Source organism: Sus scrofa, unplaced genomic scaffold (assembly GCF_000003025.6).
Source record: "Sus scrofa isolate TJ Tabasco breed Duroc unplaced genomic scaffold, Sscrofa11.1 Contig2507, whole genome shotgun sequence".
Taxonomy (NCBI): domain Eukaryota; kingdom Metazoa; phylum Chordata; class Mammalia; order Artiodactyla; family Suidae; genus Sus; species Sus scrofa.
The window spans coordinates 296,305-315,413 of NW_018085111.1; the positions used below are offsets into that span (position 1 = coordinate 296,305).

A 19,109-nucleotide genomic window follows, 5' to 3' on the forward strand; every position below is an offset into this window, starting at 1 on the left:
ATGTCCGGAGTTATTCTTGGGTTTGGATCATTCCTCAGAATCATTGAATCAAACCTTGTAGAGAACAAATGGCAGATGCTGGTGACTTCCATCATATTTATCAGCTTTGATGTGATTGCAGCCTTATGTTGTGCTATAGTCAATGGGGTCTTTGCTGCCAGACACATTGTTCTGAAACCCTATATGCTAACCAGTGCCACTATGTCCCAAAGACCTCCCAGAAGGAAGCCGAGGAGGTGAACTGCCCTCACCTCAGCCATGGATTCTGCACACCTTGGATCTGAGGCAAAACTTGCTTCTGCTGTGACCTCTACAACTGTGGCAACCAGATGGAGGTCACCAGTGGCTACTATGAGTACATCAACATCAGCATCTGCCAGGACATCATCCACCTCTACCACCTTCTTTGGTCTGCCACCATCCTCAACATTGTTGACCTGTTCCTGGGCATCATCACTGCTGCTGTCCTGGGGAGCTTTAAGGACATGCATCCAACCCTCTCAGCACTGAACTGTTCTGTTGAAAAGGCCCATCTCACTGTTTCCTACTATGCTTGTCCTCAAGTGGCCTCCTACAATACCTCTTACCATAGCCCTCCACACTTACAACCTTATTCTGCTTATTACTCTTCACATTACAGCATCTTTTCATCCTCTCCTCCCTCTGGACTTTCTGATGAGCCCCAGTCTGCCTCTCCTTTGCCCAGCTACATGTGGTCCTCAAGCATTCCACCCTGGTACTCTCCACCCTACTATCTGCCTTTTGAAAAGCCACCCCCTTACATCCCCTAAAGAGGAATGCCTGCTGGCTATTGAGATTGTTGTGGCTTTTGTATTTCTGCTTTAGTGGAAGTGTGTAGGGTTACAAATTTTAAAGTCTGATTCTTATGCATAAAGTTTTACAATGGCCTGCAGGCCAGGGAAATATAGGAAAAAACTTATTTTTTATTAGTGCTGAACTCCCAGGGCAGTACACTCTCTCAGTAAGGCCAGAGAACCATCCCAACAAGAAGTTTGTCACATATGGACCTGCATTACCCTATGGCCCCACCTCTGTAGCAGAAGCATGCCTGCCACCTGTTTCACTTTGGGGAAATGGAGTGTTGTCCTTGGGCCCTTCGCAGATTGCTACCCAGCACCTTTGTTGAAACACCTGGCTTGTAAGGCCCTATCATTCCCTTCCACTTAATCTCTAACAGAAATTTCCTAGGTGATGGGGCTACATGTTACTTCCAGTGCAGAGAGTTCTGGGTAACATTTTGTTTGCCCATGTCTGGATGTTGAAAAAGCTGCCCATATCTCTTATTCCTTTCTTCTCTGTATTGTAAAAAAAAATGGCTGCCATGATCTTTCAGGTCAGCTTTTGTTATTGGTACCTCCCAAAGAGAAAATTGCAATATTCCTTCAGGTAGAGGGTAACAAGATTAATTGTTCAAGAAGCAGTGAAATAATGCAGAGCAACACATGAAATGTTTTATATAGATCTCAGTTATACATCAGATAACTTAAGAGATGGTGGTTCTACTACATGTTGCAGACGCTGCAGGAGATAGAAATTTTATGTTTAAAATTCAGAGTTTGAAAATTCTAGACTAGTTAACTAATCTTTGTGACTATTTAATCTTCAAATATTGTTCTTCAACCCCAGAAAACTGCATATATCCTGCACCCCACCCCAAAAAAATCATCAGTATTTTAATGTCACTGCTCTTATTGTCCCTTTTATCTGTTGAGACCAATCATGACAGCATTCAAGATTATGAGTGTTACAATGCCACTTCAAGCCAGCAAAACCTCAAATGTAGCCAACTTAACAAATTCTTAAGTGTTATCATATATTTGAAATCCATCTGTCCAACTGTGGTAGGTATTTTTATAGTTCTTTTAATTACACAAAGCTTTAAACCTCAATCTGGAACACTTTGGAACCCATACCTTTACTTCAGAATGAACACTTTCATTGCAATCTTATTAACCTAAGAATTGACTGATTTAAAGTAAGACTGATAATCCTACATTTGCACAACATTAAAATATAGGGTTACAGGAATGTACCTAATTAGACAGTTTTGAAAACAGAGAACACATACTGGAAAATTTTCCAGCCAGTTTTGCTATCTCCCAACTTGATGGATTAGAGGTAGCAGGAAAACACTGCTACTCCTATAAGACACCCAGCCATCAAGAATTATCAAGGCGCAAGTGCCCTCATTGCTCACAGTAAATGTTTGCAAAACATTCAGTTTAACTTTCAGCATCATGAATAATGTCTCATCCAGATTTCAAATTTGAACAACTCTAATTATTTTGCATTATGTGAAATTACTATTATTTTCTACAGTTCTAGCATATTAAAATTCTATTGGATTTGGAAAAGTGTCTAAGAACAAAATGACTATACACATGTCAACTTGAAATATTTTTCTGTTTACACTTTACATTTTGCTTTAGTGAATATATGAGAATTTATTTTTAAAAGGCACTGTTACACAGTATATCAAACATTTATAACATTTCTTAAAAGTGTTATGATTCTTACTCATTTATATGTATTTTTCTTACTTTACAAAATAACTTGAAAGAGTATAGATTTTGTAACACTTAATTTGAGGAGCTTCTTTTTATTACATTGAATTTTAAAGTGCATGTATCTTAGAAAAATTAATATTTCCTGCTTTACTCTTTTGCAAAACAATTTGCTGTAATGAATTTGTATTTCCAAAATGTACCTTGACTGAATTTTGTAATATTTGCTATATTTGCAATATTTATTCTAAATTCTGCTTCAAAGTATTGAACTGGGCATGAAATATTAAAATATTAACTGAGAACCCATAAAAAGATCCACCTCCTAGATTAATGACAATAAAAACAAAAATAAACAAATGGGACTTAATTAAATGTTTTTGCACAGCAAGGGAAACCATAAACCAAATGAAAAGACAACCCACCGAGTGGGAGAAAATATTTGTAAATGAAGCAGCTGACAAGGGATTCATCTCCAAAATTTAAAAACACCTTCTGAAGCTCAATACCAAAAAAAACAAAAATAACCATCAAAAAATGGACAGACCTAAACAGATAATTCTCCAAATAAGACATACAGATGGCCAAAAAACACATGAAGAGGTTCAACATCACTCATTATTAGAGAAATGAAAATCAAAACCACTATGAGGTACCACATTACGCCAGCCAGACATCATCAAAATATCTACAAACAATAAGTCCTGGTGAGAGTGTGGAGTAAAGTGAACCCTATTAAACTGTTGGTGAGATTGTAAATTAGTACAACCACTGTGGAAAACAGTATGGAAATTCCTCAGAAAACTAAAAATACAATTACCATCCAGCATTCCCACTCCTAGTCATCTATCCAGAGAAAACCATGACTCAAAAATACATATGTACTGCAATGTTCATTGAAGCACTGTATACAATATCCAAGACATGGAAACAACCTAAATGCCCATCAACAGAGGAGGGAATAAAGAAGATGTGGTACATATGTACAATGGAATATTACTCAGCCATTAAAAGGAATGAAATAATGGCATTTGCAGCAACATGGCAGACCTAGAAATTATCATGCTAAGTGAAGTCATTCAGACAATGAGACAGCAACACCAAATGCTGTCACTTATATGTGGAATCTAAAAAAAAAATGACACAATGAACCTTGCAGACTAGATATTACTCAGAGACTTTGAAAAACGTATGGTTTCCAAATGATACAGGTTGGGGGTGGGGGGATGCATGGAGGGTTTGGGATGGAAATGCTATAAAATTTGATTTTAATGATCATTGTACAACTATAAATGTAATAGAATTCATCGAGTAATAAAAAATCACATAAGGGCTCTACAAATATCGGCTTCCCTGCAGCTGACCACACTTTGATGTGCAGTTAATTTGTATTCCCTGGGGAGGTGGCCATCTTGGTTAGTGCTTGGGTATTTTATTGAAGGAAGTCTGTGACTCTCCATGTCTCACTGATGTTTCATTGGAGCACAATTTTGACCAACACTGACTAAGCCCTTGCTGAAAATCATCAGGAATTCAAGACATTTGTCATCAAAAACAGTCTCTATTATGGTAAATACTCATCCTTCTCTAGATTTTGAAGTGTCTGGGAGAGTGTCTCATATTAATTTATAGATAACCCCTCCAGAACCTCATAACAAATACCCCAACAAATATCTCTCTGAGGATCACCACATACAACCTCTTTCTTTACTTTGCCAAACGTTCACCACAATAACTTGGCAGTATCCCTTTTTCAAAACACTCATATCTAGCACCCAAAATAGCCAGGGATTTTGGCCTCATCAACAACTTGGAAAGTCCAACCATCAAATTCCATGTGGAAAGTCCCATTTTCATTCTTTGTTAAATATTTCTGCCTGTGCACTAGTATTATTTGTTGTCACATATTGGTATGTACATTCAGAAGATGCAGTTGTAATTTGCACTTTTTTAATGTCCATTGCAGGGGTGATATCAAGGAACTCCTGCTTTGATCAGGGCAGAGTAGTATGTTTTCCAGGTGTGTACTGGAATAATGTGTTTAAAATCATCATTGGATATGAGCCTTTTATTTTTATTTTTCATTTAGGTAAATCTTTCAGTAAGTTGGCTTATCACTAGTATTAAAAAACACCTTAATAATGCAACAAGTCTGTAGAATACATTCACACCTCTCTAGACTGATTACAGTGGTGGCAATGAATATAAATAAGAATATATTTTTACTGAAATTTAACCACCCATTTGATGGATCAGCCATTAGAAGATCAGTATTAACATACCTACAGAACCACAATTCAGATTTTCCATTTTCCAATGGTTGAGATGTAAAGGTGAGAGCTTTGAGCTCTCACAAAATATGAATCTCTCAGCTCACAGCTTGGCAGTTGTTATGGAATTATATATGACACATTACACTACCATGGAAAACAGTCATCATAAATCATTGAGAGTAAACCATCCTGGCCCATTCTGGGTCTACCTCTTGAGTCTAGATGAGTGTGTTTCTTCAGATAGGTATGGCTATTCAGAGTCAACATTTTACTTTAAAAATTGAATCACAGAAACAAATATTATTACTCACTGGTTATGAAAATTATATATGGGTGAGACAAATATCTTATCTTCAAATATACTTGATATTGAAAATTACAGAGTGTGGAAGGACAAAACAATATAATTCCTTTACATGAGAAGGGGAATTTCCAGTTCATGTAGAATGAATATTTTTCATTTTCCCTGTTCCCCACATCATCCAAGTTCAGAAGAAGATGGTGCTGAACAGGGCTGTAACCCATATATTCCACTGGAAAGCACTGAAATCTATACCACTATCTCAATAGTCAGAGCAATGATGAGTAATATATCTTGGGTGGGAATGAAGTGGCTTCCTTGAGGTCAGAGATGCTTAAACCACAGAGATTTGTCCAGGATTGAGATCATGGCCTGAACCCATGCTTGAATCATCAGCTCCTTTTACTCACTCTCTCTCAAATCCTGCTGGACCTAGGTTTCCTTTGCACAGCCTGGAGAAATATCTGAGCCAAGGGTGCAGTCCAAATATGTATCCAACCTTTTCTATGTTTCAATTCCCAACCCCAAATACAACCTTTCATCCAAAAAGAGCCCCTTTGTAGGGCTAGGGAAAATCTACCATGGGTCACCATTCCCAAAGTCTTCACATAGTCAGCTGTATTACTTTATCCTTTCATGATGAGCATTTGACCAACTCATGTGAGCAGTGGTCCTTTTGCATACCAAATGTGTCTCAGAGATAAAAATATTTTCTTTTTTGTGAAAGATCAAAATATTTCCAACCAAATTCATATGAAATCTCTAGCAAGACTCAGATTTCATACATCTGACCCCACATGGATGATTAGTTAATATGGATTCACATGAGTGGTGGAATTCTGAGCTTGTAATTGTATGCTTTAATGAAGGAAGTCTTTGACTCTTCAGGCCTTACTACTGAATTTTGATCAGAGCAACCTTGACAAAGGCCTGGCTGAAAATGGGCAGGAATTCATGGCTTCTATTACCAAAACACAGTATGGATTCTGGAAAATCCTCATCCTTCTACAGACAGTGAATTAGTAGAGACAGTGTCCCCTATCAAATTAGAGGGATGCCTTCCAAATGCTCAGCTTGAGGACCCCAACCCATGATTCTAAGAATCACTAGAATGAAACTCCTTCCCTTCTTTGCCAAATGTTTACCGCACTAACTTGGTGACATTGCCCCTTCTCATCACACTCCCTACTATCCCCCAAATAACAAGTGAGATTCCACGCTAAACCATGATAACCTCACATAAAATATCCCATTTTCAATCTTTATTAAATTTGGCATGTCAACTAATATGATTAGGTTTCATATATTGATATGGATATTCAGAATAGTGGAGCTATAAGTCCACTTTTCTAATGCCTATTGCTATTGCAGAGGTGATATCAAAGTCCTCCCACTTTGTGGTAGGCAGATTAGTATGTTTTCCATGTCTATGTACTGTGAGAATGTGTTTAACTTTGGAATTAGATAATAGCCTTTCTTTTTTTTTTACAATTTAAGAAATTCCTTGATGCAGTCAGCTTAACATGTGTATTTAAATATACCTTAATAAGGCAAGAATGTTGTAGAACGGATTCATTCCTCTTAAAGAGATTAGGTGGTAGTAATGAATATAAAGGAAATATCATATTTTTAGTCAAATTGAACCACTCATTTGATGGAATAGCCTTTATAAAATCAGTATCATCATATCTTCAGAACCACAATTCAGATTTCCAATTTTCAAATGTTCAAAGTATGAAGGTGAGTACTTCTCACCTGTCATGAAATGTGAACCTCTTGACTCACAGAGTGGCAGTTATAACAGAAGGCCTGATGTGCATCATCACTTTACCATGGAAAAAAGCCATTGAAGAGTTTTGAGAGTGAAGGTAACTCTGGCCACTGAATTTTGATTGGAGCAACTTTTTAGTGACCATAAACAAGGCCTGGCTGACAATGGACAGGATTTCAAGTCTTCCATCATAAAAACACAAGTGTGTGCTCTAGAAAACCCTCATCATTCTCTAGACACTGAACTGGCACAATTTCCATTATCAACATAGAGGTAGCCTCTCCAAAACCTCAACTTGAATGTCACATCCTATGCTTCTCAGAGGATCAGCAAATGGATACTCCTTCCATTGTTTGCCAAAAGTTCACCACATTATATGGTGGCACTGTCCACTGTCCATCTTGTCCTAACTCTCTATCTTCTAAATAGCCAGTGAGATTGTGAGCATAAACACTTTGGAAATACAACCTGAAAATCAGAGGTTAATATTTTAAAAAATATTTCTGCATATGGGCTATGATTATTTGATTTCAGATAAGGATATATGTGTTCAGAAGAGGGCAGCTGTGAATTACATTTTTTTAAATATTTGGTGACATCAAGGTCCTCTTTTTGGTGGTATCAAGGGCAGTGTGTGTTCTGTGTCTGTTGTTGCCTGGGAGAAAGTGTTTAAAATTGGCATTAGACATGAGGGTTTTTTTTCACAGTTCCAAATGGTTTATTTATTTATTTATTCTTTAATTTTTTTATTTTCCCACTGTACAGCAAGGGGGTCAGGTTATCCTTACATGTATACATTACAATTACATTTTTCCCTCACCCTTTCTTCTGTTGCAACATGAGTATCTAGACATAGTTCTCAATGCTATTCAGCAGGATCTCCTTGTATATCTATTCTAAGTTGTGTCTGATAAGACCAAGCCCCCGATCCCTCCCACTCCCTCCCTCTCCCATCAGGCAGCCACAAGTCTTTTCTCCAAGTCGATGATTTAATTTTCTGTGGAGATGTTCATTTGTGCTGCGTATTAGATTCCAGTTATAAGTGATATCATATGGTATTTGTCTTTGTCTTTCTGGCTCATTTCACTCAGGATGAGAGTCTCTAGTTCCATCCATGTTGCTGCAAATGGCATTATGTCATTCTTTTTTATGGCTGAGTAGTATTCCATTGTGTATATATACCGCTTCTTCCGAATCCAATTATCTGTTGATGGACATTTGGGTTGTTTCCATGTCCTGGCTATTGTGAATAGGGCTTCAATGAACATGCGGGTGCATGTGTCTCTTTGAAGTAGAGCTTTGTCCGGATAGATGCCCAAGAGTGGGATTGCGGGGTCATATGGAAGTTCTATGTATAGGTTTCTAAGGTATCTCCAAACTGTTCTCCAGAGTGGCTGTACCAGTTTCCATTCCCACCAGCAGTGCAGGAGGGTTCCCTTTTCTCCACAGCCCCTCCAGCACTTGTTATTTGTGGATTTATTAATGATGGCCATTCTGACTGGTGGGAGGTGGGATTCTCATGGGAGTTTTGATTTGCATTTCTCTTATAATCAGCGATGTTGAGCATTTTTTCGTGTGTTTGCTGGCCATCTGTATATCTTCCTTGGAGAACATTCTATTCAGGTCTTTTGCCCATTTTTCCATTGATTGATTGGTTTTTTTGCTGTTGGGTTGTATAAGTTGCTTATATATTCTAGAGGTTAGGCCCTTGTCGGTTGCATCATTTGAAACTGTTTTCTCCCATTCTGAAAGTTGTCTTTTTGTTTTCTTTTGGGTTTCCTTTGCTGTGCAAAAGCTTTTCAGTTTGATGAGGTCCCATGGGTTTATTTTTGCTCTAATTTCTATTGCTCTGGGAGACTGACCTGAGAAAATATTCATGAGGTTGATGTCAGAGAGTGTTTTGCCTATGTTTTCTTCTAGGAGTTTGATGGTGTCCTGTCATATATTTAAGTCTTTCAGCCATTTTGAGTTTATTTGTGTGCATGGTGTGAGGGTGTGTTCTAGTTTCCTTGCTTTGCATGCAGCTGTCCAGGCTTCCCAGCAATGCTTGCTGAATAGACTTTCTTTTTCCCATTTTATGTTCTTGCCTCCCTAGTCAAAGATTAATTGACCATAGGTGTCAGGGTTTATTTCTGGGTTCTCTCCTCTGTTCCATTGGTCTGTCTGTCTGTTTTGATCCCAGTACCACACTGTTTTGATGACTGTGGCTTTGTAGTATTTCTGGAAGTCTGGGAGAGTTATGCCTCCTGCTTGATTTTTGTTTCTCAGGATTGCTTTGGCGAATCTGGGTCTTTTGTTGTTCCATATACATGTTTGGATTGTTTGTTCTAGTTCTGTGAAAAATGTCCTGGGTCATTTGATAGGGATTGCATTGAATCTGTAGATTGCTTTGGGTAGTATGGCCATTTTTACAATATTGATTTTTCCAATCCAGGAACATGGACTATCTTTCCATTTCTTTACCTCTTCTTTGATTTCTTTGATTCAAGTTTTATAGTTCTCAGCATATAGGTCCTTTACCTCCTTGGTCAGGTGTATTCCAAGGTATTTGATTTTGTGAGGTGCAATTTAAAAAGGTATTGTATTTTTGTATTCCTTTCCTAATATTTCATTGCTGGTATACAGAAATGCGACTGACTTCTGAATGTTAATCTTATATCCTGCTACTTTGCTGACTTTATGAATCAGTTCAAGGAGTTTTGGGGTTGAGTCCTTAGGGTTTTCTAGGTATAGTATCATGTCATCTGCATACAGTGACAGTTTGATATCTTCTCTTCCTATATGGATGGCTTTTATTTCTTTTGTTTGTCTAATTGCTGTGGCTAGGACTTCCAAATCTATGTTGAAGAGCAGTGGTGAGAGTGGGCATCGCTGTCTTGTTCCAGATTTGAGTGAGAAGGCTTTCAGTTGTTCCCCATTGAGTATTATATTTGCTGTGAGTTTATCATAAATGGCTTTGATTGCATTCAGGAATGTTCCCTCTATACCCACTTTGGCGAGGGTCTTGATCATGAATGGATGTTGGACTTTGTCAAATGCCTTTCTGCATCTGTTGAGATGATCATAGGATTTTTGACTTTTTTTTTGTTAATGTGGTGTATGATGCTGATTGATTTGCGTATGTTGAACCATCCTTGTGAACCTGGGATGAACCCCACCTGGTCATGGTGCATAATTTTTTTGGTATGTTGTTGGATTCGGTTGGCTAAGATTTTGTTGAGAATTTTGCATCTATATTCATCAATGATATTGGGCGATAGTTTTCTTTTTTGGTGGTATCTCTGTCTGCTTTTGGAATGAGGGTGATGGTGGCATCATAGAATGTCTTTGGGAGTATTCCTTCTTCTTCAACCTTTTGAAAGAGTTTAAGGAGGATGGGCACCAGTTCCTCTTTATATGTTTGATAAAATTCACCTGTGAAGCCATCCGGTCCTGGACTTTTATTTGTAGGGAGTGATTTTATGACCTCTTCAATTTCATTTCTAGTGATGGGTCTGTTCAGTTGGTCTGTTTCTTCTTGATTTAGTTTTGGCAGGCTGTAAGATTCTAGAAAATTGTCCATTTCTTCCAGATTGTCAAACTTGTTGCATGTAGTTTTCATAGTATTCTCTTATGTTTTTTTTTTGTATTCTGCTGTATCCTTGTGATTTCTCCTTTTTCATGTATAATTTGGTTATTTGGGTTCTTTCTCTCCTCTTTTTAGTGAGTCTGGCCAGGGGTTTGTCAATTTTGTTCACCTTTTCAAAGAACCAGCTCTTGGTTTTATTAATTTTCTCTATGGTTTTTTGAGTCTCTATTTTATTGATTTCTTCTTTGATCTTTATAATTTCCTTCCTTCTGCTGACTTTAGGACTTTTTTGTTCTTTTTCTAATTCATTTAGGTGGAGGGTTAAGTTGTCAATTTGGGATCTTTCTTCTTTTTTGAGAAAGGCCTGTATCGCTAAAAATTTCCCTCTGAGCACTGCTTTCGCAGCATCCCATCGATTTTGAGAGGTTGGGTCTTCCTTATCATTTGTTTCAAGGTATTTTTAATTTCCTTCTTGATTTCCTCATTGACCCATTGGGTTTTTAGTAGCAAGTTGTTTAGTCTCCATGGAGTAGGTTTTTTTCTCTTTCCTTTTCCCATGGTTGATTTCTAGTTTCATGGCAGTGTGCTCAGAGAAGATACTTGAGATAATGTCTGTGCTCCTAAATTTATTGAGGTTAGCTTTGTGTCCCAATATGTGGTCGATTCTTGAGAATGTTCCATGAGCATTTGAGAAGAATGTGTATTCTGCTTTTTTTGGCTGTAGTGTCCTGAAGAGATCAATGAAGTCTACCTTTTCTATTGTTTCCTTTAGGATCTCTGTTGCTTTACTGGTTTTCTGTCTAGAGGATCTGTCCATTGTTGTGAGGGGGGTATTAAGGTCTCCTACTGTGATTGTATTCTCATCAATATCTCCCTTTATGTCTGTTAATATTTGTTGTATGTATCTGGGTGCTCCTATATTTGGGGCATATATGTTGACGATAGTAACATCCTCTCCTTGGATGGATCCCTTAATCATTAAGTAGTGTCCTTCTTTGTCTTTCTTTATGTCTTTTGTTTTAAAGTCTATTTTGTCTGATATGAGTATTGACTCCTGCTTTTCTGTCATGTCTATTGGCGTGAAATATTTTTCCCCACCCGTTCACTTTCAATGTATATGTATACTTTGTCCTAAGGTGAGTTTCTTGCAGGCAGCATATTGAAGGTTTTTGCCTTTTTATCCACTCAGCCACTCTGTGTCTTTTGATTGGGGCATTCAGCCCATTGACATTTAAGGTGATAATTGATAGATGATTATTTATTGCCATTTGAACCTCGTGTTCCAGTTGATTCTATGGTTCTCCATTCTTCCTTTTTTTTTTTTTTTTTTTTGGTTGGATGGTCTCCTGTTATTATCTGCTTGATTGGTTTTTTTTTTTTTCATTTTTTGCAAATGCAATATTTGGTTTTGGCTTGTGGTTGCCCTGTTTTTTAAGTATGCTAACCCCTTCCCATAATTGTGTGTTTTAGCCTGATGGTCCTGTAAGTTCAAACACTTCATTACTATATTAAAATTAAGAAGAGATACAAACAAACAAACAAACAAAAAGGGTTATTTATTTCCTAACATTCCTTGCCCACATTTTATGGTTTTGATGACTCTTTTTTATTTTTTCTTTTTAATTTTTTTTTGTTTGAGGCCTGTTCATGATTAAATCTGTATGCTGGCTTATTTGAGTGACTGCTCTCTGATTGGGTTTCCTCAGTCCGAGTTCTTCCTCTTCCCCTTTTTTTTCTTTTCTTTTTCTTCCCTTTCCTTCCTTTATTTTTGGTTTAGAGAAGCCCTTTCAATATTTCCTTTAACCTGAGTTTTGTGTTGCTGTATTCTTTAGTTTTTGTTTTTTGGGAAAAATTTTTATTTCCCCTTCTATTTTAAATGATATTCTTGCTGGATAGAGTATTCTAGGTTGCATATTTTTCCTTTTAGCACTTTAAATATCTCTTGCCATTCCCTCCTGGCCTGTAGTGTTTCTGTAGAGAAATCAGATGATAATCTTATGGGGGTTCCCTTGTAGGGAACATTCTGTTTTTCTCTTGCTGCCTTTAGGATCCTCTCTTTATCACTATCTTTGCCATTTTTATTATGATGTGTCTTGGCATGGGTCTATTTGGTTTAATTTGTTTGGGGGCCTCTGTGCTTCTGTATCTTGAACTCAGTGTCCTTTAGATTTGGAACGTTTCCAGCAATAATTTCTTCAAATATGTTTTCCATCTCCTTATCTTTTTCTACTCCTTCTGGAATTCCTATTATGCGTAGATTGGCCCGCTTTATATTATCCCATAGGTCTCTTATATTGCTTTCCTGTTTTTTGATTTGGTTTTCTGTCTGCTGACCTGATTGGGTGATTTCCATTATTCTGTCTTCCATATCACTGATTTGTTCTTCTGCATTATTCTTTCTGGTTTTTACTTCCCTTAGTTCAGTTTGTATCTCTGCAATTGAATGTTCTAGTTTTTCTTGGCTCCTCCTTATATGTTCTAGTTCCTTTCTGAGGGTGTCTGCATTACTGTTCACATCGTCTCTTAATTCCTTCAGTATTTTCACTATTTCTCTTTTGAACTCCAGGTCTGTGAGACTGCAGAGATCTGTTTCATTGCTGACTGTTTTAGGTGAGTTCTCCTGTTGGTTTGACTGGGGGTGGTTTCTCAGCTTCTTCATCTTGCTTGTTGTTTTCTTTCTCCTGAGGGAGTTGTACTCTCCGTGATCGGGCAGTGTTTGCCTTGTCACTGCCATGGAATGTTTCCTGAGGCTGGCGTTGTTGGTCAGTCTTTTTTGAGGCAGTGTGGCTTTTCTGGAGTGTTGATGGGGCTAACAGGGTTTCTTTGAAGCAAAGGAGGACTTCCTGAGGGCAGACAGGACTGGGAGGTCCACACCACGATGTAGCAGATTTCATTCAGTCAGGCAGTTCTTGCTCTGGTGTTTTAGGCTGTGGGGTTCTTGCAGGGGGTTGGCAGTGTTGGGCAGCTGTTCCTCAGGAGTGCAGCACCCCCTGGGGGCTGGGCAGCTATTTGGGTCACTGAGAACCTAAGAGGCTCTTCCCTATGGCAGCCCAACTCAGATGGGCGACCTGAGAATGTAGGCAGATCTTTTCACAGTCTGTCCAAGCTTGTTCTAGCTTTTCTGGGCTGCAGGGGTCCTGCCTGGAGCTGGCAGTCCTATGCAGGTGATCCTCTGTAGCTCAACACCCCCTGGGGGCTTGGGCGGCTAGCAGGGCCTCTGGAAACCCAAGAGGCTCCTCCCCAGGGCAGCCCAACTCAGAAAGACCATCTGAGAATTAGGCTGATCTTTTCATGGCCTGGCTAGGCGTGTTCTAGCTTTTCTGGGCTGCAGTCCTTTTCTTGGGGGCTGGTGTTTGGTTCTGCTCTGCAGAGGTGCAGCTCCTCCAAAGGGCAAGCAGGCCTATGCAGGGTCAGCCCCTGCAGTGGTAGGCTTCAGGCAATTGTTGAGGCCAGCCTCCCAGATGGCAGGCAGCCCCAGGCCCAGGGAGAGCGTAGGGGGTGGTAGGGGTGGGGGGAGGGGATGCACTGGGAAGCACAGTTTTCTGCTAGCTAGCAGGCTGTGAGCTTGCTGTGGCATGGGGGTATTCTATGGGGACCCACCCCTTCTTCTCTCCCCTCCCCAGCATGGGCACAGACCAGGCTCTTCTCCCAGGTTCCCTCTGATGCAGCTTTCCCCTTCCCCGCCCCCAGAGTATTTCTCCTTTCCTTTGTGACTGCTTTGTTTTCTAGTCTCCAAGGCAGTCTCTTCCCCGTCAATCTTGACAGACCGTTTTCTAGACCTCCCAAGCAGTCTCTGCTCCAACCCACCCCCAGCCCTTCCCAGAAACTAACCTCCAGAGCCTAGGACTCGGTGTCCAGCCCCCACCCAGGCATCTTAATTTTTGTGCCGTAGTTCAGATGGTCCATTCAGTTCTTGATCGGCTTTTCAGCACTCCAACTTACTGCTACACTCTTCTCTGCATCTGGAGATTCCTCCGGTTCATTTGATCTTTCCCCCAAGTAGGTGACTTTCCAGGGTGTGGGATCCCTGTCTCCTCCTCAGTTCTCTTTCGGGAGCGCCTGTCCAGCTCTGATTCACCTTCTCTCTCCTCTTTTCTCTTATTTTGCCTGGTAATGTCACGAACTTCTTGCCGTTATTGGAGTTTAGGTTCTTCTGCCTGCGATTGGTTGCTGTTCTGTGTGTTATTTGTTCTGTAGATGTGCTTTTTTTGTTGTGTTTGTGGGAGAGGGTGAGTGTGTCCCCCTACTCTTCTGCCATCTTGTCCACCCCAAATGGTTTTGAGGGTTTTTTTTTTATTTAGGAAAATACTTGAGGCAGCAAACTTAACAGTAGTTTATTAAATGAAGTCTTTGACTCTCCATATCTCACTGAATTTTTATCAGAATAAAATACCTTGGCAACAAAGTTGTATAATAAATTCAGAGACTAGATTCATAAAGGTGTAGGGAGATTATTGTGATGGCAATGAATAGAAAGAAGATAATATTTTTTCATCAAAATTAACTACCTGTTTGATGGAACAGGCTTAAGAAGATTAGTATCAACCTACCTCCAGAATCACAATTCATCTATCACACTAACAATCGCTCAAGGTGGGAAGGTGAGAGTTTCTCACCTGTCACCAATCATGATCCTTTCAGCTCACAGAGTGGAAGTTGCAATGAAAGGCTAGGGGTGTGCATCCAAACATTAACATGACAAACAGTCATTATGGAAATTTGAGAGTAAATGCAACTCTGGCAACTCTGGATCCACCTCTTGGATATAGATGATTGTGCAAATTTAAGGATAGTCATGGCAGTCCAGAGTCAACATCTTACTTCAGAGTTGAATACCAGGAACACATATTACTACTTGTTGGTTAAGAAAATTAGTTATGTGGAGAAAAATTCCTACAGTCCAAATATACTCCATATTAAAAAAAATTGAGGAAAGACAAAGCATGAGAAGACCTTTATATGGGAAGGGGACTTTCCAGCTTATGGGGAATATAAATTATCATTTTCTCTGCTCCCAACATCATCCCAGTTAAGACAAGGAGGGTGCAAAACAGGGGCTCTAACCAATATCTTACAGTGGACAGCATTGAAATATAGAGCAACTTCTCAATAGTCATGGCAATGATGAATCATCGATCTGGGACAGGAATATTGTTGGTTCTTTGAGGTCAGAGTTTCCTTAAACTCTGAGAACTGCTCAGGGCTGAGACCCTGAATGGAAATCATGCTTGAATCAAGATATCACTGCAATCACTCCCTCTCAAATCATGCTGCCCTAATGTTTCCTGAAGAGAACTGGAAGAAATACTTGAGCCAGGAGAGCAGTCCATATCATTTTCAAACATTTTGCTTTTATGTTACAATCACTAATCTAAATAAACCTTTTGTCCAAAAATAGTCCCTCTATAGAACTAGAGAAGGTCAAATTTGGGCCATTCTCCCCAAAGGTCTCCCATGGTCAGTTGGTTTAATTTAACTATCACAATGACCAGTTGACCACATTAAGTGACCAGTGTTTCCATTTGGTTGCCAATTTTGGCTCAGAGATCAAAATATTTTCAAAATAATTCACATGAGGTCTCTAGAAAATATCAGTTTTTAATGCAGCTAGCTACACCTGGATGAGCAGTTAATATGGATTAACTGGGGAGGGGGGTGGCCATCTTGGCTAGTGTATGAGTGGTTTAGAAAATGAAGTGACTATTCATGTCTCCTGATCCCAGCACATTTTGGAGCAAACTTGAAGAAGCCTGTCAAAGCAAGACATGTTTCCTTGAAAACTCCATCTTGTCCTTCTTTACTTTATCCCATCTTCTTGTCTTACTTTATCCCATATTCCTTCTTGGAAAAACAGTCACAGTGCTGGTAAATGACTTAAGCTTAAGAACAAAGACCTGAAGGCATAAGTGACTTAAGCTTAAGAACTGTTATGTGCCTAGAGGTCAGAGTAAGAGCTTAACCCTTTACCACCTAAGTGGCTTTTTAAATAGTAAAAGAACTTATATAATAGTAAACAAACCCTGTATCATCCACCCATAGCCACTCCTCACTTGATCTCATCTATAGAGCACAATATAAGCAGTGTGGTTTCTTGAGGCAGGGTGCTCTTGGTCCCTGAGACCTTGAGTCGGCTCTTGGTCCCTGAGACCTTTACTTAAGATAAATGTCTCTGTGTCTTGTTTTATGTTAACTATTTTTCCTTAAGTTACACAGCACCCATTCTTCAGCCCCATCCTGCTGAGCTGGCCCCAGCAAAGGCCTTCATGATAATGGGCAGGATTTCATAACATATGTAACCAGAACACAATCTGTACTCTGGAAAATACTCATCTTCCTTAGAATTTCCATGGGAACTGTCCACTATCAAATTAGAAGGGCACAATCCCAAACCTCAGCTTGAAAACCCCAAACCATGAATATCTGAGAATCTCCAGATAGAACTTTGCCAAAGTTCACCACACTAACCCATTGGCATTTCTCTTTTTGCAACACTTTCAGACAGAACTAAATATCCAGAAATACTGTCCTAATCAACCAATGGAAATCCCACCTGAAAAATCCCAGTTTCATTATTTGTTAAAACATCTCTGCATAGGGACTTCTATTATTTGGTTTCAGATGTTGATATGTACATTCATAAGTGTGGAGCTGTGATTTCCATTTTTTAAAGTCTAGTGCAGGGGTGACATCAATGTCCTGCTTGGAGATAGGTAGAATAGTATATTTTCTGTTCTGAGTTCTGGGAGAATGTTTCTAAACTGGAATTAGAAATGAACCTTTTTTAAAAATTAGGAAAATACTTGAGGCATTCAGCTTAAAATTATTTCTAAGGCTGTAGAAAAATCTGTACCTCTGTAGACATATTGGTGAGTTATCAAATAATAGAAACAAGAAGATAATAATTTTAGACAAAAACCACACATTTGATGGAACAGCCTTTACTTTTTAAATTTTTTAAAAATATTATTATGTCTTATTTAAAATGTTCTGTCAATTTCTGCTGTACAGCAGTGTGACTCAGGCATACATGTATATATATTCTCTTTTTCACATTATCCTCCATCATGTCCCATCACAAGTGATTATTGATTAGATATATAGTTCCTTGTGCTACAAGCAGGATCTCATGGCCCATCCAATCCAAATGCAGCAGTTTCTTCTAATAACCCCAATTCCCAATCCCTTCCACTCCCCACTGGCAATCACATGGCTGTTGTCCAGGTCCATTATATTTCCTATTTTGTAGATATATCATCTGTGCCATATTTTATAGTCCAGATATAAGTGATACAATATGGCATGTGCCTCTCTCCTTCTGAGTTATTTGACAGCTTATAGTGAGAGTTTCTAGTTCCATCCATGTTGCTGCAAATGGCATTATCTTGTCCTTTTTATGGTTGAGCAGTATTCAATTGTATATATGTACCACATATTCCTAATCCATTCATCTGTTGATAGACATATTTGTTGTTTCTGTGTCTTGGACATTGTGAATAGTGATACAATGAATATAAGGGTACATATATCTTTTTCAATGAAAATTTTTACCATATATATATCCAGGAATGGGATTGCTAGGTCCTCTTGTAGTTCTACATTTAGTTTTCTAAGGTATTTCCATACTGTTTTCCATGTATTTTACAAATTTACATTGCCACCAGCAGTGAAGTGAGGCTCCCTTTTTATCCACATCCTCTCTAGCATTTCTTGTTTGTTGAATTCTTAATCATGCCAAACTAATTGATGTGCAGTGGTAAGTCATTGCTGCTTTGATTTGCATTTCTCTAATTATTATTTATGTTGAGCATTTTTTCCATGTTGCTGCTGGCTCTCTCTATGTCTACCTTGTAGAAATGTCTATTTAGGTCTTCTGCCCATTTTTCAGTTGGGTTATTTGTTGTTGAGTTGGATGTGTGGTTTGTATATTTTGAAGATTAAACCTTTGTGGGTTGAGTCATTTGCAAAACTTTTCTCCAATTCTTTGGTTTTTTTTTTTTCATTTTTTAATGATTTCCTTTGCTGAGAAGGAGTTTTTCAGTTTAATTAGGTCCCATTTTTTTATTTGTGTCTTTATTGTTCTAATTTATAGGAGATGGATTAAAAACATGCAGACTATTTTTTTGGAATGGATTAGCAATGAGATCCTGCTTTGTAGCACTGGGAACTAGTCTAGTCATGTATGATGGAACATGATAATGTGAGAAAAAAAGAATGTATAAATGTATGTGTAACTGGGTCACCATGCTGTACAGTAGAAAATTGAGAGAACACTGTAAACCAGCTATAATGGAAAAAATAAAATTCGTTATTTAAAAAACATATTGCAGTGATTTATGTCCAGTGTGTTATGCCTAGGTTTTCCTCTAGGAGTTGTATAGTACCTGGCCTTACATTTAAGTCTTAAATCCATTATGAATTTACTTTTATGTATGGTGTTAGAAAGTATTCTAATTTCATTTTCTTACATGGGGTTGTCCAGTTTTCCCAGAACAATTTATTGAAGATAGTCATCCACTGTATAGTCTTGCCTCCTTTGTCAGAGATTAATTGACCACAGTGTTTGGGTTTATTTATGGGTTTCTATCTATTCTATTGAACAGTATTTCTGGTTTTATGCCAGTACTATATTAATTTAATAACTGTAGCTTTGTAGTAAAGTCTGAAGTCAGGA

General features: G+C 38.5%; 1 pseudogene; it reads left to right on the forward strand.

Moving 5' to 3' along the window:
* On the forward strand, positions 1-791 carry LOC110258606 (annotated as a pseudogene).
* Positions 792-19,109: the final 18,318 nt, after the last annotated feature.